Genomic DNA, 25,095 nt, shown 5'->3' with positions numbered 1-25,095 from the left:
TAGCGTTACCGAGAACACGGCTCGTGTAAAACAATTTCGTCAGACAATTTTAGTTATCGGATTTGTTCGGCGAGACGCGCAAACAAACCGGCTTTCACCTCGTCAAAGGCTACGTTTCACGCGAAACTCGCGCCAGTTACAGCGTTAACTTCCTTTGTAGTATTCATGGTGAAATCGCCAATTCATTTCCACCGTCTAACGAGAAAGACGAAACGGACGTATTCTCGGTGAACGCTTCCCTTTCGCGTCTCTGCCGTTCTTCGAATCGCTCTGCTTCAACGCAGTACAACCAGCCAGCTCTCTCGTTCGACAGCTGACAAATTGCCTGCGTAACTTGTTTGCCGCGACCGCGAGGACTATGTTTTAAGTCGAATGATCGTCAGATGTTACGAACAATTGGAAATTATCTTCATTTCCCATATCGCTGGCCGATGCTCACGATCTGTTCAGTTTGGAAAACATGGAACAGCTCGCTGGACGATTAGTTTGAATTTTACGGAATCGTGTTTGAGGTGGAATATGCCGAGATCGTAGAATCGTTGATGTTCGACTGCTCCCACGAATACTCTGGTGTCTGTACGTTTTATCAGTCGAACCTAACATTTCTCAGTGACGGATAAGTTTCTGTTCTGTCGCGCAACACATCTGCACGCCATCCCGCGCGGCTTGCCAACCAACGGTCTATCTGCCGTCCTTCTAACACTCCAGAGGCCCAAGGACCCACTATAAAGTTGCAATTCTAGCTGCATTGTTCGCACACATGGTCTAAGCACATCTGTTTGCCAGAAAAGGCTTTCTAATTCCAGAAGAGTTTTCGGCCGGTTTTTAGAAAGGTCCTTGGGTTTATTATGTGCTCTTAAGAATTACGAAGAAAGCGGAGATATACCTAACGAAAAATCTGAGTTTCCCTGTAAACAATGTCGCCTAGGACCCAAGTTGGTAGGAGGTTTCTTCCTCCTCTCTTCCTTCCTAACATTGGTCCCAACCAATCGACATCGCGGATTGTTGCCCTCACTTTACTAACTAAAAATGTAAGCAACGAATCCGCGTTCTTCGTTCAAAGGGCACACCCATAACAAGCTTTCCTCCGTATTCACATTAGAATAAGCTTCAGAGTTTTCCATCGTCTCTCACGGTGACTAGAGTTCCTGCATTCCCTATAACTCTCACCGTTTCTATATCTCTCAGAATTTCCTACCACAGTCAAAGATCTAACTTCTAACATTAAGTCTCATACCGTGTTACTTTCATATCTATATTATTGCAGCGTGATAAGTTATTAAGTGTTTATATCTATTCAATCGTGTATACTAAGTGTTGGAAATATATATTTTAACTCTGTGAGCCACAGTGTTATCATACCTGAATCACCCCTATTATCTTAATCGAAATACGGGGATCGAACTATTCGTGGTGTCGATCATTCTAATCGTAACGGGAATTTACGACTCCCGTTGACGCGTATTCTAACGACCGCGTCTCCCCGCGATAGCTCGAAAAAACAGTTTCTTTTTAAAAAATCTACACATTCTTTTCTCTGTTCGAATAGAATAGAATAGAATTCCGATAAATAAGAATTTGGTATGAAACTAACAACGTTCCAGTCGTACAGAAAGAAAATACAATTTAATTAAAAACGTGGGAGGTGGTGTAAGAATCGGCGATAGAATTCATCAAGAGTACGTGACGTTGGAAAAGCTACAGTCACAGATGTTAGAAAATGGAAACGTGATATTGAGAATTATGTAAAGCACGTGGATTGCTCGAATGATGGGGTAACTGTGGGGAAACCTTAAATACACTGATGTAATGGGATGGTTTCGTTGTGATAAAGACGATAATAACGACGATTTTATACAAATGGAAACAGCCAGCTAAAACGATAATGGAGAGGCACTTTCCCATGCCGAAGCACCCACGCCACTCGAAAAAGGGGCTTCGATCGTACAAAATTCACCGCGCAAAAGCTCCCAGGTACAGAGAAAATGTAATTTTACGCAGTTATTTCTACCGAAAGAATCATGTGACGTGGTGCTTAAAAAGATATGGAATGTATAAATATTCAAAAAATCAATTTTATAAAATTAAATCTATCGATCCATTAATAGGATTAAAAGAAAGGAATACATCCGAAATGTACACAAAATTGAAGGAAAGGAAGATTTGTATAAAAATTGTAATAATACGATGCAGCAATTTCACGATACCATTTAATTAAAGTGGGTGTATATATTTTTGAGAGCATCCTCTGTATATCAGAAATATATTACGAAATAGAAATATGTTATTACTGGTTTTCCGATGAGAATCCGAAGTGTATCAAAAATTTAATCGGCGTAGATATTTATAGATATTTATTACAGTTGCAATTTCACAGATACAAATATCTTGCGAGTTCTCTCATCGTCGTAATTTGTATCTCCTTTATATACATCGTCTGTCTGAATATTCTTTCTAATATTCTAATTAGACTGTAGATTTTGATGCAAATTCATATTTTTGAGGATATGATTGAAAAGAAAAAAAAAAGAGAAGTAAAGAGTATTTTGTATATTTTATATTTTCTTTCGTATCACGTGCATTTTGTACAATTTTATTGAAATTGGATTACAAGAGCCAAGCAAATCGAACATCAAACGGACTACGCGTCGTGTGTTACTTTATAGGAAAATCACGACAATGTCTGTAACATTCGTAGTATTTTACGATCCTATCTACGATAGCAATTAAAAGTTCATCAAACAGATGATTACATCACGTACGAGCCATTTGAAAGTCAAATTGTTCCATTTTCCGAAAATTTATTCTTTCTAACTCTTTAAGAGTATTACTTATTAACATACTAAATAATACTTGACTGTTCGAATAGTTTGATGATTTTTGGAAAGTACGTGTCCCTGATAAATATAACTTCTATGCACACTTCCAAATCCGTTTGAAATTTCACCGATACGATCAAGTTAGGCGTGTCTCGCTACAGTGCTGCAATGATCATTTCGAAATGCTTCGTATATCATATACGCAAAAAGTTTCCAGCAACGTTGAAACAGCTTCGCGAGCCACGTGTAATTTATTTATAAAAGATTTTTGCAACTGTCGAGACACCTTGGTATCTGTTAATAATCGTTGAGATATAATTGCAATCAAGTAATTGCACTGTATCATACGTGATAACGAAGTTACTCGATTATTCGAATGGTATGTACTGGGATTAGTTTCGATGGATGTTTGAATGATGACGGAATATTTGGCCAGCATAAGCACTGATCCCTTCCATATCGATCGCGTTTATCGATATTTGATAAAGAGGTCGTTTGCAAATTACATTTACCGTTTAGTGTTGCTCACGAAATTATTCCAACTCTGATACGTGCTTCTTTATAAATATATCGCGTGTGTACGTGTATGTTACATATTATATTACATATCGCATATTACATATTATATTGTATTTTAAGTAACAAGATATTTAGTGCGAGTGTATATTTCGCAGAGATTCCAAAAGTGATTAAACAGTCAATTATCCATCACATCGATGCATCTCAATGTTCAATGGGACAGTATTTAGCGTCTATAACATGTTGAAGATAGCTCTTTATGGTGTATCTCGTTTAGGAAATTAATTTGACGAAATTAATTAAACAGTCAATTATCTGTTGTACCGATACGTCTCGATATTCAATGGAATAATTTTTGATATTTATTGTACGCTCAAAATACCTATCTATACTATGTACTATTTTTCCCCCCAAATATTCGCCACAACTATTTTCTGCCTTTTACATTTGCACTTTCAGGATGATTTCAAATTCTACCAATGTGATCGGGATAGTCGTGTTTCGTTACAAAACGAACAAAATCCCGAAAAGTCTCGTGTAACGGGCTATAGGAGGCGTTGGTGCGTTCTTTAAAACAGAATAACTTTTCAAAAATTGAGTCAAACAATTTGTTTCTTTCCTTTTTTCTTTTTTTTTTTACGAGTTAGAAGAATTGGGAAGATTAACAATAGGTGACGTGTAAAGAAATGTTGAAAGAAGTACAATTAGTCGGAATATCGAAGAAGAAAGTAAAGGTAGCTTTTTACAACTTTTCTAGCTGGACCTGTAACGAAGATTTAAATAACACATTTCGAAGATTTCCTCTAACTCGTCGAGCAAAATTCAAATGGTTCGGTCCACAGTTGCAGACGAGTTATTTCGTTCGAATGAACGTACGAAACGAAAGATATTTTTACGGCGAGTGTCGGACTATTTTAGCTTTCGAGGCATTGTAAGTTGAATTTTAGTTGCGGTGTCGACAAATCATTGATTCAGTGACAGTGAATTTTCTTTTTTCTGGGTGTGATGCGAATGCGCAGAAACTTTGACGTCAAACGTTCCCGCTGAACGAACAGGACCTTCCGGCTGCCATGGATATTGATTTTCCTTGGGCTTCAAGGTTTCTGGAGCAGCTGTACCCATCCAGCGCAGACTCCGGCTATTCTCAATATGGCTGCCTATTGTACCCAAATCCGCTCGTTTTGCGTCGCAACGCGCTCGCCGCCATACACCAGCATGCGATCAATGCGCCAATGACATCAGCCGATCGCAATTTAAACAGCCGAATTTATTTTCGAATGTGACGCGCTAGACGTTATCAACATGGCCGATACATGTACCCTGTCACGTACTTCCTGATCGTCGCGTCTATCTCCATGGTCGTAAGCATCAATGGTAAGCCTCGCATTTCACTCGCTTTATCGTGCTGCTTAAACCTTCGCCTCTTTAATTCGACGCGTTTCTCATACGTTTCGCCACGAATCAAATTACATTTTTCTGAAATTAAAAATTCGCCGATACGCGTTGTCCATCTTCGGTATTTGCGAGAGAAGAAAACGATTCTTGCGCCTTATTCGTCACGCCGATTTTCACGTCGATACGATCGGAATACCAAAGTTGATCGACTCGACAATGTATTGACCAGTTAGCCGTTGCGACTAATGCGACTAAAATGCGTTAGAAAGGACAAAACAACTACTTTGTTCACGCTGTATTATAGTTTTTTCATAATAATTATTTATATCTCTTCATTTGTTCGTTTTACCTGGTCCTGGCTTCCAAATGGTCGAAACGTCTTCAAATTTACGAATATATTTTAGTTTTCGCTGAAATTGCAGTTTAAACAGCAAAAACTGCTTTTTACGCGTGACGAGTATACTCGTCAAGAATAGGTAACTGGTTAAGACGGAAGATAATTTGCCAGGATAGACAATGGCGGTATTTCGTCTATGAGAATTTTTAATTTGAGGAATTTTTCTTTTAACAAAGAGCGTTTCTGTAATGGAAAATGGAAGTTTCTGTTTCTTCCCATTTTTCTCTTTCTTTCTCCAGGTTCCTTTCAATTACATGGCCCTATTTGTTTTACGAGCAAGTTGCGTTTTAGGAGCGTGTTTCGTTGAAGGAGTTTTCACTAGATGTCTGAAGGAACGATGTTTCGTCTATTTATAGCGAAGATCTTCCTCTACATATAAACTGCATATAGAGGAAAGTGCACCTGTTGAAGCCTTCACTCGTAGGTGTTAGCCATTTGTGTTACGAATCGTGTAAACAACGATCATCGTCCACGGTGCATTTAATTGACTTTTCTTCCGTGATAAGCTTCGCGATGAATTCTCATTTCGAGGCTACCTTTTTCATTTACCGTCTTGCCTATGTTTCCTATGTATAAAATAAATAATTCATACTGAATACATCTATTTCTATTTTCTCTTTTTCTTTAGATAAGAAGAATATTACAATCAACTTTCACAGAGAATTTTTAACATTAGACCGTCCCAAAAGTGTCTTTTATCTTATAAGGAAATAATAGACGCACAACATTTTTTGTTTTAAATTATTTTATTGAATTACGTTTAATCCATCTTATTCTATTGGAACCAGATGTGAAATAAAACAGTATAATTTTTAACTTCATGAAATATACATAGAATATTTCGTGGATATCGAATCTGCAGTCTTGCGTAGATCCAATTGTCGTATAGATGCAAACGTAGTCGTATACCGTCTGTTTAGTCTTCGGAGATGATCCAATCTGTTAAGAAGCTGAAACTCTAGAGGATTGGTACGATTGGTCAAACTTGCGTGGAAGCGTTTTTCCGAACTTGGAAATATCTTTCATAACTGTAGGTATTTTTAAGTACCCGTGTATGATTTCGTTGATTACCTGCCAATGGATAAGGAATACGTTTGCTGCTCTCGGAATACGTTTAATTGAAATAAATCGAAATAAATTTTTCGTAATTTCCGGATACGTTTACGATATTTTGCTTGCCAAGTCTTACCGTCGGACGTATCGCAAGAACAGCAGGAAAATTTGGCGAAATATCGTTAGAGACGCTATTCGACGGAAAAGCTAAACATCCGAAGAATTCCGTTCTAAATAAGAAACCTAAACCGATGTTTCACCTTATTAGACGATTTCCTCGATGATATCCCTTTCCGCAATCTTCCTAGCAATCTTGTCAACGAACGCGACGAAATTTCATCTTACGCATATCGCCGATGTGTCTGTAAATGTCAAGACTAATATCTATTTATTTGTACAAAAATGTACAAAAATCTGACGTTAATGAAAGCACGACACATTTGTTTGAAAAATGAAAGAAAGGAAGAAGTAGAAGGAAGTAATTTCTAAGAAATAAAAGAGAGAAAGATGCGAAGCATTAAAAAGTAGACAACGATTTGCCCAACGTCTTACGTCCGATTCCTACGTCGATTTTAATAATCTTTAGAAATCTAGGATAAATCACGATTTCTATTAATTAATACGTATTTGTCGGTTGATTGTGTCCGATGATCAGGCCAACTGTTAACTACGGAACATCGAACTCACGCAGCGTCGGAACGAGCAAACGATTTATGGTGTCATCAGTGTGATACAATGGAAGATGGAGAGAGATGCGCCAATCTGACTGGAAACTTCACCACTTTCGGGCACAAGTGCACTGGTGATAAAAGGACCTGTATGGTAATGACAAATGATAACAGCGATTCCAACGCTTGTTGATTATACACAGGTCACGCACGTGTTTCAGCAGATGTTTGATATTTTGCTTTGATCGCGTGCTTTTAAAGCAAACAGAATATAGCAAACAGCTAGCTAAAAGCGATATTAGTTATCGTCAACACGAGAGCGAGAGAAGGCTGTTCAAGATAGAGCCACAGTTTCATTTCGTTCATAACGCGATTTTAGTGTTTGGAAATGTTCAATATAGTCGATCAATTCAGTTTCATAATAATTACGTACTTTATTGAAATTGAATCCGCTTTATAGGAACATATGTACATGGTGTACACATTAGAGGGAATATGCAAATGCAATTTTTTATTTGTTCTTCTTATTTATTGGTAATCAACAATGATATTGGATATGATATAATTGTACAGTTTGCACATACACGGCAAAAATTTTACGAAATCCGTAATCGATATTAACCGACCGAATTAACAATGAACGAACCGTATTCTCTGGAAATGATGCGAGATATTCTGGAAAATTGATATTCCCTTGACTAAAAATATGTTACGTTCACACTCACTCGTGTTCGTTACAAGTTCCAATGTGAAATGTCATACAGAGTGAAACAAGGAATTGTTGCAAATATTAATTTAATTTTAGTATCAAGAATCATTCTACGTACATGTAGAATTCTTTCTCATCTTTTCTTTTCAGTCTTCTTTTTTCTCTTTTCGCTCGATACTATCAAGTTCGTGGTTTAATGCCGCCCAAAATGAGCTCGTACTCGGACAAAATTAAAAGAAATACTATATTTTAGCGTACGAGTGTCTCTTGCGATCCGCTAGGACATGTCATATAACGAACATCGTGAAAGTTTAAAATCTGCAAATATTCCTTTCACGTTTGCTTCTTTCTCTTCAGGTAAAGCGATTTTCTTACACTACCAGCACCGAAGATTCAACGTCTAGTCCACAAACTTGGTCGGTGGAGAGAAAGTGTACTAACAAATGCGACTCCGGATGTATAGTGGTCGGTGAACGAACAAAACTCTCCGCTTGCACCACTTGCTGCGAGAAATCGTTTTGCAATATCGGTACCGGTGCTGCGAACGATCTGACGATAAGAGGGATCGATCTGTTTCTAGCTTTAGTATTACAAATTACATTAACAATTATCATGTATCCGTCCTGACATTGCAGACGAAGTAACACACGATCGTGAATCATTTTAGTCGCCGATGAGAATAATTGGTTCTATTAACGCGTTTATACGTACATTGTAACATACACTGTAATATTACACAACAACACGATACATAAGATTTATCGCATTACCAATGAAAATGCTGTTTTCATTTTATAAATGTGTACATGGAGTTTCATTCCTTATGTGTTTCATAATAATATTACGATGAATATTGATTAATAAATCAATAAAATTACGACGATATCGATAATACGAAGCTCAGAAATAAGAAAATAATAATGATGTTCTCGTTCTAATGATGTCGATAAATCAAAGAACAATTGATAATATAAAAAGGGGATGTTCTTAAGAATACGATGCTCATAATTATAATAATTACAAATACAATCAAATCTACGAGAATGAGATTTAAAACACTGCTAAGTTATTACTCGATCGTTCAACGAACCAATGTAATTTAAATTGTAAATTTTAGAAAAATTGTTATAGCAATACACTACCAATAAATTGTATAAAGTAACAAACTTTTCTAAAAAAAAAAATTCATTAAAACTCTCGATTTAATAATAAATACTTTTTATCGATTTCCATTTTTCCATTATCCTCTACTTAATTCCCAAGGATGTCAATGAGAAACATATTAGGTTGTTCCAAAAGTCTCTGTCTGTTTTATAAGAAAATAATAGATGCACAACATTTTTTCTTTTACATTATTTTATTGAATTTTGTATGATCCGTTTTCTACTAATAGAACAAAATGGATCATAATGTAAAACAAAAAATGATGTGCATCTGTCACTTCCTTATAAAACGAAAGAAATTTTTGGGAAAACCCAATAGAATGGGAATTTTCTCGTGGACACATAACATTAGAAAATTGTACACAACTTTTATTTAAATTCCTTCGTACGATCTCTGTACAATATTCTTTTACTAATTATACCTTAATTTTCTTTTTATTTTACTTTAATTTTTAAGTATCCTCCGATTGGTTTCCAATTATTTTGATTATTTTGCAGGAAGCGAACAATTTTAACGATCGGCATATTTTTCGATACTCGTGAACAAGAGTGTACAACCTGGACGTTTATACACACCCACATTTCTCTCAAACGCACAAACATCCGCATTCCGTTTATAATACTAAAATTTCGCTGGAAACAGGGAAACGCGAGATCAGGTATCTACTAAATCGCTTAAACTATATAGTTTATACCAGCGCGTTTACAGCTGTAACCAATTAACGTAATTACACTGCCTAAATGAAAGCATTCAGTTTATACTCGTGCATTCTGTTCTTTCAACAGCATCCTGGAAATCTGCGTGTTATCATTTTCGTAGAAATCGAGAGAGCTTAGGTTGAATGTAGATCCGACATCGTCAAACGGAAAATTACAAAGTTCTTGAATTCCTGGAAGGTTCTAACGGGATATAGGGTTTTGTTCCAATGGAAAACGCATATTCGTTTCTAGGAATCGGTTTTAATTAAATTTCCACATCCGTGAACAAAGGGATATGATTTATCGTGCGATAGCATATAATGAAAACTAAGGCAAAGAATGGAATTTTTTGTTTTTCGTAGAAAACGTGAGACGACATCGCCTTGTTAAGAGGAAATAAAACCATTCCAGGAAAGAATAACGATCGTGGTTAAGCGTAATGTAATTTCTTTCTGAAGAGTCATACTAATCTATCGCCCACGCGTAATGCTTCGATGCTAAGCATCTCTCATTTTGCATCTCGTTCGTTGCCATTCATCTCGTCGTGTAAAACGCAAATAAAATGGAAAGAAATATTTTTTATTCCAAGAAGCAATTATTCAAACAACAATTTATCAACGGATAAGAAAATCAGAAATGTCCCTTTTAATATTTTTAAAATTAATATTAAAACCATCTTTCTCTTCTTTTTTACACTCTTACTTATCTGAAATTCTTTATCTCCTAATTTCGATAAACCATTTTACAAAACGTAGGCTATTGTCCGTTTTACGTTTAACTGTTATGAAATTTTGCAGTCCATTTACGCATAATCTTGCGAGTAAAGTACATTTTGCCAAAAGTAATCGAGCGTCTGTCTACTTTTGAACAATACTGTATCCAACAGCTACTTACAGTGGCTACAAAAAGTATTTCTGTATTATTTCTACTATTGTGTTTATCCCAGCGTGCTAATCAATTATATTAATTGAAAGCATATTAATTGTCCTCTGTCTGCAAAAGCCTTACCGACATTTACACGCTGGATCGTTTAGGATCATGCAATATCTGTTTACGTTCTCGTGTTTTAAAAAGTTTTTTTTTTTTTATTTATTAGAATATTTACAATCAATTCTCGTTGAGAATTTTCAGTAACTTAGTTTGGCGTCATACAATGACATGGATTATAATAGTTTTATATTGTTGGTTCTAGTAGAAACTAAGGATTTAATCTAGAGGGTATTTTCTTTTTAGTCTGCGGATCTGGTCCGTCGTGTCCAGTAGTTGGGTGACTAGTGGGTTGTGGTGGTTGTTGACTCTTGTGTTATATCTGCTTCTGAACTTGTGTATTTCATCTTTGACTGTAGGTATCTTGAGGTCGCGGTGGATTGTTTCGTTGGTAACATACCAGGGTGCATTTAATAGGGATCTCAGCGTTTTCGATTGGAAGCGTTGGAGTATTTCAATGTTGGAATTACTTGCTGTTCCCCATAGTTGGATTCCGTAGGTCCAGACAGGTTTTATTACGGCCTTGTAGAGGGTTATTTTGTTCTGTATGTTTAGTTTGGAGCGTCGGCCCGTGAGCCAATAGAATTTTCTTAGTTTTTCCTTCAATTGCTTTGATTTCTCTGAGATATGTTTTTTCCAAGTTAGCCTCCTGTCCAGGGTCATGCTCAGGTATCTTACGGAGTCCTTGCTTGGGATTATTGCGTTGTTAATGGTGACCTGGGGGCAGGTTTGTTTTCGGAGCGTGAAGGTTACACGGGAGGATTTTTTTTCGTTTATTTTAAAACCCCATTTTTGGAACCACTTTTCCATGGAGTCGAGACTTCGCTGGAGAGTGGATGAGGCAATTGCCGGGTCTGCGTGTGTAGCTAATAGTGCTGTGTCGTCGGCAAATGTTGCTATTGTTACCTCGTTTGATATAGGTAAGTCGGCAGTGTAGATGGAGAACAGTAGAGGTCCGAGGACACTACCTTGGGGTATGCCGGATTCTATTGGGAATGTTGCGGAAGAGGCGCCTAGGCATTTAACTATGAATTGTCTGTTGGTTAGGTAGGATTTTAAGATGGAGTAGTATGGATGGGGTAGGATCTTTTTGATCTTGTAGAGTAGCCCTTCATGCCATACTTTATCGAATGCCTGTTGGATGTCTAGGAATACGGCTGAGCAGTATTTTTTCTTTTCAAGGGTTTGGCTGATCATGTGGGTTATGCGGTGGGTTTGCTCTACTGTTGAGTGTTGTTTTCGGAAGCCGAATTGGTGATCTGGGAGAGTTTTCAATTCTTCTAGGAGTGGAAGGAGACGATTCGTGAGCATCCTCTCGAATAGTTTAGACAGGGTAGGTAAGAGACTGATTGGGCGATAGGAGCTGGCTTCATATATTGGTTTACAGGGTTTGGGGATGAGGGTGATTAGTGAGATTTTCCACGCCTTAGGAAAGTGTTCAAGGCGGAGGATGGCGTTAAAGATTGATGCGATGAGTGCGATCCCTTTTATGGGGAGTTCCTTGATTGCTTTATTTCCTATTAGGTCGTGACCTGCTGCTTTCTTGGGGTTTAGGCGACTGATTGCTTCTATGATCTCTGCAGAAATGAAGGGTTGAATAGGAGGGGACATTTGGAAGGGAGTGTGCAGGTATTCGGTGACGTCCGCTGCAGCTATGGAGGAATGGGGTTGGAATACTTCAGTAAAGTGTTTGGCAAATAGGTTGGCTTTTTCTATAGGGCTACGCGCCCATCCATCCTGCGGGCGGCGGATTGGAGGTATTATTTGTGGGGGGCGCGTGAGTTTCCTGGAGGCTTTCCATAGTGAGTAGTTTGAGTCGGCTGTGGGGGACAGGCTGGCGAGATATTTGTAAAAACGGTCATTATTGTAGTTCTTTATGGTTTTGGATAGTTTTCTAGTTGCGTTGTTTAGTTTGCGTTTGTCCTCCGGTGTTCTATGGGTCTGCCATATCCTTCTTAGTCTACGTTTTTCTGCTATTTTTTTTAATATGTACTGGGGGTATTCGTGATTGCTGATGGACGTTATTGCCGGTGTGGAGAAGCGGATAGCGTTTATTATGCTCGTGTTTAGGTATTCCGTGGCTGCTTCGATTTCTTCATTGGTTTTTAGTGAGGTTGAGGCTGAAGTTGTGCGGGTAAAGACTACTCTAAGGAGCTGCCAGTTGGTGTGTTGGTTATGAATGGAGCCATTAGGTGTATTCTCGATGATAGTTGAACTGACTGTTACTATCACGGGGGAATGATCAGAGGAGAGATCAGCCGAGGAATTGATTTGGACGTGTCTTGACGAGATATTTTTAGTTATGAAGAAATCAAGGAGATCGGGTATTTTGTTTGTGTCGGTGGGCCAGTGTGTGGGTTCGTATGTGGTAAGGTAGTCGAGGTTGTTGGTTGTTATGCTGTTGAGGAGGTTTTTGCCTCTTACTGTAACCAGTCTGCTACCCCATTGGGTGTGTTTAGCGTTGTAGTCTCCTCCGGCTATGTATCTGTTGCCCAGGGTGTCCAGGAAGTGGTCAAAGTCTTCTTTGGCGATGGAGTGTCTGGGAGGGCAGTATACAGCTGAAGTGGTGATTGTACCATGACAGTCTTCTATTGCTACGTTTGTTGCTTGGAGGTAGTCTTTCTGGAATGGTGGAAGTTCGTAGTGCTTGATGTTTGATTTGATTATGATTCCGGTGCCGCCGTGGGCCTTTCCGCTGGGGTGTTGTGTGTGGTAGAAGTTGTAGCCGTGTATTTTGACGTAGTTTTTGTCGGTGAAGTGGGTTTCGGATATGAGCATCACATCGATTTGCTGTTGTTTTAAGAATAGTTCTAGTTCAAATTTGTGCTGAGCTAGACCGTTGGCGTTCCACAGAGCTATTCGCATTGGTTTTATTTTGCTTCTGTGCGTATGAATTTGTCCATGAAGAGTGTGAGTAGTGACAGCAAGTTGTTAATTTGCTCAGTTTGCTTCTCGATAAGTTTTTCGAGTCTGGTAAAGTTGTCTGTGTTTTGTGGGGTGGGAATTCTATTTTCTGTGTGTACAATGTGTGTTTTCGAGTTGTTTACGTTTCCTTGCGTTGCCTGCGCATAGGATACTGTTGGTGTAGTGAGTTTTTGGGGTTTAGGTTCTTGTATGGTTATGTCCTTGGGTCTCAGTTTTGGATACACTATATTATGTAGTGTTTGTAGGCTGAGCATCCTTTGTAGTTCGCAGGATGCTCTCCTTGACAGTGGATACACTTGGCGGGGGTTTCCGGGGATTTAGTGCATTGGTCAGTGGGGTGATTACCTGCACATTTTACGCACCGGAAGTTGTGATTGCAGTATTTCTGCGTGTGGCCGTACCTTTGGCACCTCTTGCATTGTATTATTTCTTTCTTTACAAGAGGTGGCTCGAACTTAACTATGGAGTTCATCAGCCGATTGATATTGTAGATTTCTTTATTGTTTGTTTTTTGTTTTAGGTCTATAAAAAATAAGGATAGTGGGTTTTTTGTGATTCTATGCCTAATGTTACTGATGTTAGTTACTTCGTGGCCGTGATTTGACAATTCGCATTTTAGTTCGTCTAGATCGACTGAGTGATGGATATTGCGTAGCACCACTCGAAATGGTCTTTCTTGTTTGAGCTGGTATGTGTGGAATTTAGCGTTTAACGTTTTTAATAGCTTGGTTAACTTTCTATAGGCGTCTGGGTGGGTCGGCAGTATTTTCACGTGGTTGTTGTTAATCTTTAACTTGTAGTCCTCTTTGCTGATGTCTTTTTCGATAGTCTTAATCATTGACTGTATGTCGATTACGTCGTTAATGAATATCGGTGGGGGAGGGGGAATTCTTTGAGTATGGAGATTATTTACCTTTTCGGTTGTAATCATGGAGTCTTCCGTGGACTCCAGAATTGAGAATCTATTGTAGGTAGTCACTTGGATGGCTGATGGTTTGGTTTGAATCTTGTTTACATTTGTCTTGGTCGGTTCGAGCTTTCGTTTTTTCGTGTGATGGTCATTTACCAGGATAGTTGCGTTGCCCTCTTGCCACGGGGGAGGAAACATGGCGGTGTTATAATTTTGCTCCGGGGAGCCTGTTGGAAATGATAGAGCCATCATCGAGCTAGTTAATTCAGTGTGAAAGAACTAGTCGAGAGGCTGTTAACCCCTGGCTAGGTTAGTTGGATTCGCTTTCGACAGCTGGGCGTCACGTGGAGTTTTGTGAACTTCACAGGGCACTGGACACACGTCTGCACGTCTCGGCACTCAGCAGCAACTGTGTTTTAAAAAGTGTGCTCAAAAATTCTTGACACTCCTGCTCGGACAGCCGAGGAGGACGGACGTGTCTAGACGGTCGTCCTCTCCAGGTATAAGTGAATAGTGAAAAAGTGCTTCAAAGTAATAGTGCTGCAAAGTGTTAGTGAGGAGGAAATAAAATAACAATGCAGATACCAACTATAAACATAGCAACAAAAGGTGAAACATATTATATAAAAACCAAACAAATTAACATTGAGACAGAAGAAACAAAAGAGCATCGGGGACAGGAAGATAGCAATTCAGAACATGAAAGATATTACCAGGACGAAAGCTGGAAGCCAGCGAAGGCTAGCAAAAAACGCAAAACAACCACAGACATAAGTGCCATAGGAAACCCAGTTACAGAAAAGCAGCGATGGCTGCAAGAATTACCATTAAGTAACTCCTTCAACTCACTAACGGAAGAAATAGACGCTGACCCCGTAAATAAAACCACTATCCAAACATATCACATTACAAAACCACCACCAATCTTTGTTGAGGCCCAAATAATAGACCCGCTCATCGATTTATTAAATAATCTAGATGAGAAAAACAACTACACAATAAAGCAAACAAAATTGGATCAAGTAAAAATACAAACAAACACACCAGAAACATTTAGGAAAGTTATAAAAGCATTAAAAGAAAAAAATGCTATCTACCACACGTATCAGCTTAAAACTGAAAGGAGCTACAAAATTGTCATAAGAGGATTGCATCCTAAAACGAAAATACATAAACTAAGCGATGAGTTAGCTAAAATTGGTCATCAAACAAGAACAATAAACAATATAACAAGATTCGACACAAAGCAACCATTACCACTATTCTTAATAGAACTGGAACCCAGAAACAATAACAAGGAAATATATGATATCAAACAAATACTAAACACAATAGTAACAGTCGAACCACCACGACACAAAAAAGATATACCTCAATGCATGCGGTGTCAACAATACGGACACACTAAAAACTATTGCAACAGAAGCCCAGCTTGCGTCAAGTGCGCAAAAAATCACTTAACTGTACACTGCCCATATTCTGGAAAAATAGAAAAAGTTAAATGCTTCAACTGTAACGGAAACCACCCAGCCAGCTATAAAGGATGTGAAGTAAGAAAACAACTACAACGTAAACTGTTCCCGCCCCTACGAAGCAGGACAAGCACTAACACACAAGCCCATCAGGACAGCACAAAACCTGAAATATTACCAAATACAGAGCAAGCAATAAACACCAAACCTATCAGCACCAGCACCATTGGTGGTCTAAGCTATGCTCAAGTAACCAGTCAACCAACACATACACACAACCAATACCACAGCAATAGTAACAATGACACTGCAGAAATCAAAGAACTGCTCAAACAATCCATAAAGAACACCGAAATGCTAACCAGAATGATAAGCGAACAAAACGCAGTACTGAAACAGCAAACCCAACAAATCACAGTCATGCTACAACTAATTACAAACGTGCTAAGCAAAAAATAAAAACGGACACTCTAGAAATAGCAGCCTGGAACTCAAACGGCCTACAACAACGGGCCCTCGAAACTAAAACATTCATATATAATAATAATATAGACATACTACTTGTCTCAGAAACACATTTCACTACAAAAAGCTATTTGAAAATACCATACTACACCATATATGATACCAAACACCCCTCAGGAAAAGCTCACGGAGGGACAGCAGTGATAGTCAGAAACGATATCAAACATTATCTACACAGCCAAGTTAACAAAGAATATTTACAAGCAACCACTGTTACAGTTCAAACTAGCAGCAACTACTTCCAGTTGTCAGCAGTATATGTGCCTCCGCGACACAAAATAACAACACAAATGTGGGAAGAATACTTCCAGGACCTAGGGGACAAGTACATCGCAGCGGGAGACTACAACTCAAAGCACACGCTTTGGGGGTCAAGAAACATTACACCTCGAGGTAGAACACTGGAAAAATACATTAGAAATAATAACCTCAATATATTATCCACAGGAACACCGACACATTGGCCGACTGACCTGAACAAAAACCAGATCTTCTGGACTTTGCAGTTACAAGGGGACTAAACACAAATAAACTAAAAATAACACCCAACCTCGAGCTCAGCTCCGATCATACACCCATAATAATTGAATACAGAAACAAACCAATTCACTATAGCAAACCAGAAACACTATGCAACAAAACCACCAAATGGCAAACTTTCAAAGAAATAATAGAAAGCAAAATAAACTGCAACATCCCGTTAAAAACTCCTGAACACATAGAACAGGCAGTAGCAACATTGACAGCAACTATTCAGGAAGCAGCAAGGACAACCACTACTCCCGAACCAACCAGCAGACAAACAATAACAATCCCGCAAGAAATACTCGACAAAATCAAAGAAAAAAGAAAAGCAAAAGCAAAATGGCAAAAATACAGAACCCGAGAAAACAAAAAACACTTAAACAAACTTGCAAAGGAAATAAAAAACAATATAAAGGAGCACAAAGATAACGAATTCGCAAAGTTCATAGGGACACTCTCCACACACGAGAACACCAACTATTCACTATGGAAAGCCACGAAAAAAATAAGGAAGCCAATAATACCCGTCCCGGCAATCAGAAAAGCAGATAACACATGGGCAAGAAGCAACGAAGAACAAGCCGAAGAATTCTCCAACCACCTCTGCAACACATTCACACCACACATTATCAACAACAGCAACCTCAAAAGTCATACGGAGGAGGATCCACAAACCACTACTACCACAGCCGACAAGGAATACACCATACCTAAAACATCGGCACAAGAAATTAGAAACATAATTGATAAAACAAAAAACAACAAAGCGCCAGGAATCGACCTAATCAATGGTAAAATCTTCGAAAACCTTCCGCCAAAAGCAATAAGACTAATGACAATAATATTCAATGCAATTCTAAGAATTCAATACTTCCCCAAACCATGGAAATTAGCACAGATCAAAATGTTACATAAAGCAGGCAAAGACCCGCACCAAACTGCTTCTTACAGACCAATATCACTGCTTCCAGTATTTTCCAAAATACTGGAGAAGATAATATACGACCGCATAAAACCAATAATAGAGACAAAAAAACTAATACCGGATCACCAATTTGGTTTCAGAAACAAACACTCCACGATAGAGCAAATGCACAGGTTTATAAACGAAATAATAGTAGCACTAGAAAACAAGGAATACTGCACAGCCCTCTTTATAGACATAGAGAAAGCATTCGATAAAATTAACCATGAAAGTCTACTACAAACAATTAGGAAACAATTCCCGGAGCAAATACACCACTTAATAAAATCCTACCTAAGCAGCAGAACCTTCGTAATAAAAATCAAGGACACACATTCTCAAGTTAAAGACATCAAGGCCGGGGTACCACAAGGAAGCGTCCTAGGCCCAATACTATACACATTATACACGGCGAACATACCAACAACTACCAACAGCACAGTATTGACATTCGCGGACGACACAGCTATACTGGTCAGGCATACTAACCCAGAAACGGCAGTCAAAATACTACAAGAACATATCGTAAAAATAGAAAATTGGCTACAAGGAAAACAAATAAAAGCAAACCCCAATAAATGCAACCATATTACATTCACGCTACGGAAAAAGATACCACCAAACATCCTATTGAACGGCACGCATATAACGCAAACAAAGCATGTCAAATCCCTAGGACTCCACTTAGATCAAAAACTCACCTGGAAACTACACATCAAATCAATAGTAGAAAAAATACTGAAAACAAGGAGACAAATGCATTGGCTAACAAGCCGAAAATCCAAACTAAGCACAGAAAACAAATTAAAAATATATAAAACGATCATAAAACCAATCTGGACGTACGGAATACCACTATGGGGGACGGCAGAAATGAGCCATATAAACAAAATAGAGGTAAGACAGGCTAAAATCCTCAGAACAATAGTAAACGGACCTTGGTACGTCAGAAACGAAGATATACGGAGGGACCTGGGAATGCCAACGGTCAAGGAAGAAATCAGCAGATACTCCGAGAAATACAAATCAAGAATAGCAACACACATAAACCGGCTAGCTGCGGAAACATACAAAACCATAAACATGGACAGAAGACTAAAAAGGAAGCACCCAGCAGACCTTATAAAGGACATAACCTAACAAACACGAGGATGGTACCCCGCTGGGGGTAGCTACCAACATGCTAATTTAACAGTTAAAAAATTCCACCAAATGTCCAAATTGGACAAATTGTGAATCTTAATAAATAAATAAAAAAAAAATTCTTGACTACTTTTGCAAGTTGTTAGAATATCTTCCAATAATTTTCATATCGATACATGTGAATCTTTTTAAGCGAAGCGGAATCTAAGCAAAAATATGAAGAAAGTGGAAAATCGCTTAAAGTCACTGGTCGAAAACCATCCACTATGCAGATGGACAGATAAATTTCGCGTCACTTGATAGTACAATCGTATGACTACGAACTATTGACACTAGTTGAAAGTGAAATGTAACGGCTGATGAAAAAAAATTGAAAAAGATAGAGATACGTAAGTATTAGCATTAGGTTGGCATAAAAGTTTCTTTCGTTTTGTGAGGAAATAATAAATGTACATTTTTTGTATCATATTATTGTATTGAATTATGTATGATCTATTTTGTAGTAATAGAATCCATTTTATTTTATTCGTACAGAATTCAATAATAATAACATTATATTTCCTTATAAAACTAAAGAAACTTTTGGGACAACCTAACGCATATAAATACCTTTTCACAGCCACTGTATAAGATTATAAAAGATACTGATATACAAGATATTGTTAGCTGTAGCTGCACAGCCACCACGCACTGAGCATTGCAAATATCGAAAGCCCTGAAGAAAATTTGAAGAAGAAATGCTTTAATTTTATAAAACTGAATTCTAATCGACGAGACGAGTAAACGTGTGACAGATATCGTAGAATAGAAAAAAAAGTGTATAATAGGCAAAAAAAGAAATGTTTAATATAAATTTTACTTAGAATTCATACACGTAAGTAGATATGACTTTTCTGCCAGTCACTCACTGTGCATTATCTGGCATAATTTATCTCTCGTACTTATTCTTTCATCCAGGCAAAGGAAGCTGTCGGAACAGATTTAATTCCCGTTCATTAGATTCGTCGCCTTACTGAATACGATATTTTCGAGTTCGCGGTTCAAGGGAAAGCGAAGAATTCTGGTGGGGTCGAGAGTGTCACGTAAAATAAAGAACAGGGGGCTCGAACGAAAAGAAAAAACATCTGTTTCTTCTTTGTTTGTCATCCCTCAATATCCCCACTACCCTGTAGGCGTACGTGACCGTTGTCACACTTCTAGGACATTCGGTGGAAGGACCGTTAGGATACAGGTGACTCATTAGGCACTTCGGCGATATACATTGTCGCCAAGGCCGCCACATCTCTATCTCCATCATCGGTCCATCGGATTTGAAGTATGCCGGTCGTGACAAGAGCAAGGTCGTTCAAGATGAAATCCTCGGCCCTTGTTAAATCGTCTCAGTCGGGGTCGAACAATGCGTTCGCCAGCATCCTCGTTTCTCGGTGATTGCACATAAAGCTGCCATTACTAGAACTTCAGTGGGCGGTAAGCGCTGGTGCTTTTTCCAGTCTCGCGTTCGCGCTTACTCTTACGCACAGTTCGCCGCTGCACTCGTGTGCGTTTCCAGCCGCGTTCATCCGTCCATGTGGCTGCCAGTCGTAGCACGAAGCTCGTTCGTCGCGTTTACTCCACTTTTTTCATCGAAAAATTTTATCCGGAATATCACGTTCGACTCGACGACCGATTAATTATCGTATTTTACTTTTACCGATGGTGCATCATTTTCATGGAAAACGTTTAAATTTCCACGTGGTGCCACGTGGTGGAAAAAATGGCCACCGGTTGCTGCACGACGCTCCTTCGTCGCGTTTATTCCACCTCTTCGGCGAAACGTTCCATCCGGAACGTCGCGATCGACACGAGATCGAAATTAATTATATTCTACTTTCTCCGATGGTGGATCGTTCTTGCGCGAAAGAAAATTAAATTCATACGGCACGTGGTGAATAAATTGGCCACCAGTTGCTGCACGACGCTCCTTCGTCGCGTCTACTCCACTTTTTCGTCGAAACCTTCTGTCCGGGGGTATCGCGATCGACCCGAGATCCGATCGATCGTCTTATCCTTCCGTCCTTTTCGCGAAAGTCGTTCGAATTTGTGTGACGCGCGCGTGGAAAATACTGGCGCGAATCTTCGAGTTGGTGAGAATCTTTGGCTCGAATTTGATGATTCGTTCGCGTGGGAATCGCACGGCGAGGCGTGCGATTGTCGCGATCGCTCTTATCGCTCGCTCCACTTACGTTCCGCTTCGTTCTACCGACTACTAGTTTGCTGCATTCCCGGTTACTTTACTGGTGGTGAATCGTTAATCGACGCGAGTTACCGCCCACGAGTTGGTTACGATACGCAAGTACAGTGGAAAAAGGAGTTTAGCGAAACAGTTTCGTAAAGCTAAACGATTGGACGAATCGAAAGGAATTGGAAGTCGTTCTAAGAATTCTGTTCGAAGACAGCTTTGAGAAGGCGAACGGCGATTGAAAAAAGAAGAAATTGAAAGACGTCGAAGGAAATCGACGAACGTTCGAATTCAACGAGGCAGTTTCGAACGCCTAGAGACGATGATCGAAGGAAATTGAGAAAGATTCGTCTGTATTTTAAGATTCTGTATCAATTTGGTATAAATAGGTCGAGCAAATATTCACGGTTAATCTTTTCGATAAAGCACTACCTACAAAACCACTGCATTCTATGATTTCATTTCATCTCTGGTGTACCGTAGAATCGTTCCTTTCTCCATTATACGATCGATTAAACAACACCCTGTGTATTAAAACCAACGATTCACCTTCGTATTACTTCCGCGCGAGCTACGTGATAAAGCGCGAGACATTGAAAATGTTAGAACGCGAGAGTATCGTCGCATCCGCGTCTATATGACACGGCGTTTCGAAAGCGTTACGAACCGGCGAAATGAAATGAGAATATCGGGTCTGCGAATTAGCTGCTTTCATCGCGATAACTACGTCTGCGAGTGAACGAGCATGCCTGGCGAGTTCTGGGTAGCCAGAAAATCCTATTGAAATTTCGATCAAAGCGCGCGAGACATGACGCGATCGAAACTTCCCAGTTTTCTCCTCGCCACGTGGCTGCTCGGCACGATCGCTACTAAGTCGCGAATGAGCGACTTTCTGCAAAGCTTGCAGGAGTACGAGATCGTTTACCCTCGAGTGATCCCGAATGAGAGCGCGCGGAACAGAAGATCGACCCACGAAGACCGAGAAACTTGGCGCGAGTATCTCCACCAAGAGCCGGTGTTCCTCGAGATCAGCAACTGGACCTTAAGGACCATGGCCAACGATCGATTGATACTGTCGTCGAATTTCACCGTGAATTGGGTGCGTCAGGGTAAAACCAAGTCCGAGCGACGTAACGCCAAGGCGAACTGCGATCTTCGACAAGGCAGCTTGGAAGGAGACGCGAGTTCCTTCGTCGTCGTGACGATATGCGAAGAAGAAGTGTACGCCTTGATGTTGATCGGGCAGAGATCGTTCTTCGTTCAGCCGCTGACGAATGGCCAGCATGTGATGTTTCAGCCGAAAAACGAAAAGTGGTGGTCGATCAGAAATAATTCGAGCTTCGTGTCTGTGAATCCGGAAAATCCTGCAGGTGAGAAGGATCGTTATCGCGATGGCTTTTCATCTTTCGTTAGACGGTTGGATGTAGGTGATTGGATGATCGATTTATCGACTTCCTTGCCAATTATGTTATAAGCTTCTTACTTTGCGATCCGCCGTTAATTGCTTCTTCTATTCTAAAATTGACTCTGATCGTGATACTGTAAGAACTGATAGCGTCGATATTATAATACCATACATAGAGTATGAGAGTAATCGTAGTACAAACGAATATATATATATATATATGTCGGGTCGGCGTTAAGATTTGAGTTAGGATTGAGGGCGTGGAACGAATCCCTATTGGCGCTAGACGTGATCATTATGCAATAAAGGAGATATTTACTAGTGCAAATATGACTATGATGGAATTGGACAAGTAATCGGATAATTAGGTACTCGAGAAGCTAATGACAATGATCCTGGGCTCACTAACGAATCCGCGGTCAAGGGGATGAAGAAAAAGTATAGGATAAAACGTTCTCATTTTCGACTTGGAGAATCGAGTCTGAAAATTTATCAAGTATACTCGAACTGTATCTGAATATCGGTTCGAATAATAAATTTATTTAATTATATAATTAATTTATTACAAAGGAAATACAATCTGGATGTGAATGTTAAATGGAAACAAATTTTGCTAAGTTGAAAATCGATCGTATCGTAATTACCACGACTCGTTGTTTACAGATTAAAAATCTGTTTTACGAATACGAGGAGCTATATATCTACTATTATTAATCAATTTTTATGAAAAATTTCGTACGATGCGCGGATAAATTCTAATTTGATAAATTGTTGGAAACGTGGAAAATTGAATGCAATAAAATTACGTGGCACGGTTTACACGGTTGCAACTTTATGACCCACTTAGGTCAAGTAGCAATGAAATTTATTGCATATATCGGAAATTCAAGGCACGTAATTGGCAGTTTATAAACAAATTATTTGTTCTCTTAATTAAATTGCCCGCGTCGAAATCTGTGAAACGTTTTTGTATCGAAATCGAAGAATCCAACATCGCGATCCTATGAATCGAAGAATGAGACGTAAATATTCGAAGTATGGTTGAGAAACGATAGAAAATTCCGAGTGTTACGCTGTAATTCTCGTTCGATTTAAATCGAAATTTTAATGAGGAACAGCGCCGATTGATATTTAAAAGTGAAACGGTTAAGAGCAACGATACAGGTTTTGTTAAAAGCAATTGGTCTATTTACCTCGCTGTTTAAACGGGTTTGTTTGACGTTACTTTGATCAATTTCCATTGACACTTTTATAGATAGCATTCTTTTTTACGGATGGAAAGCCGTCTGATGGAAATTTGTCTGAAATGTCCGTCGTAAAATTGCATTTTCGCGGGCAACAGAAAACAATGGAATTTTGTACAAAAGCGCAATACTTTAATTAGCGCAAAATTCCATTTTCCCCGCTGGGAAATTGAATTTTCTATTAAAGCGTGATACGTTTAATCAGCGGTGGCGTAAATTCAACAAACTAACAACTGGAATATTGACTTGTCACAATTTTGTGACACCGTATATGTCGTTGATACGTTCCAGTCTGGTCGTATTTACAATTTCAGAAATTTTGCAACTATTTTTTCATTTTATCCGTAACGAGAATAGCGAAGATAAGACAGGCAAACGTGGTAAAACGTTGATAATTCGGTTACAGGGAAATCGAATAAATTTGAAGTTGTAGAAAGTAAGAGAAAGTCGAAACGAAGCAAACGCGATTCCTTAAGCCACGATGTTCAGGGATTTTATAATCTTTCCGGTGACGTCTTCGACGTGGAATATCCAAAAGCTGAGAAATTGATTCTATACGATGAAAAAGACGATGTCTCCACAGAATACAACGATACAATGGTGGAAGAATTATCGATCGACGTAAATCCTGTTGAGAAATGCTCAGTTGGTATGACCGCTAGTTACTAAAAGGTTACTAGGGTTATGTTGGTACGACTCCTAACGACGCTCTTTTGTCATAGGAGTCGACCACGCCTTAATTGCTAAGACGCATTGGGAGAGTTTAGACGTTTGCTGTGTGATTTGGTGTTTTGTATAAGAGAGAAAATAAAAGGTGTGATAACCAATCCGAGTGGATCCGAGATTGATTATCGACCCCAACCTATATAAAATAACAAATCCCGAGGAAATTGGATACTTCTCTGGTCCTAAATGGCAAAGGAACAGATTATCAAGTAAGTCAAATATTTTTCCAAATGCCATTCTTGTACAATCGTTGCTTTTCTACTTACCACGTACAATATAGCGGTTAATAAATTAACGAATCATCGAATATTACTGAAAGAAAGAAATTGTACTGATATTCCAATCTATCGTGTACAAAAGTAATAATAACAGCATGTAATATAAGAATAGCTTACCTTCAGCCTTAAAAGGAACTCGGTTTACAATTATTCTCCCTATTGCGTTCCACTCTCGCTTGATCTTCTACACGTTCATCTATATTTCGCTGTTTTTAATTTATTTTATTATTCCCTGTCTATTACACATATGTATATTGTCCATTGCACGAATCTTTATCTATCTTGCCTAATTTAATGTAAAAAAATAGAAAAATAGACAAATTTGCTGGAGGAATACGTTTACCAAAATTT

General features: G+C 38.9%; 1 protein-coding gene across 1 annotated transcript in view; it reads left to right on the top strand.

Annotated features, from left to right (window-relative positions):
- LOC126926971 (uncharacterized) overlaps positions 1-24,675 on the top strand; it is a 234,636-nt gene extending 209,961 nt beyond the window's left edge. Inside the window, exon 4 of the mRNA XM_050743275.1 lies at positions 24,413-24,675. The gene's annotated coding sequence lies outside the window, so the exon portion shown is untranslated. The remainder of the gene's footprint in view (positions 1-24,412) is intronic.
- The last annotated feature ends 420 nt before the right edge of the window (positions 24,676-25,095 follow it).

Source organism: Bombus affinis, unplaced genomic scaffold (assembly GCF_024516045.1).
Source record: "Bombus affinis isolate iyBomAffi1 unplaced genomic scaffold, iyBomAffi1.2 ctg00000068.1, whole genome shotgun sequence".
Lineage (NCBI taxonomy): Eukaryota > Metazoa > Arthropoda > Insecta > Hymenoptera > Apidae > Bombus > Bombus affinis.
The sequence above is the reverse complement of the archived record's forward strand: the minus strand, read 5'-3'. Positions and strand labels throughout refer to the sequence as shown.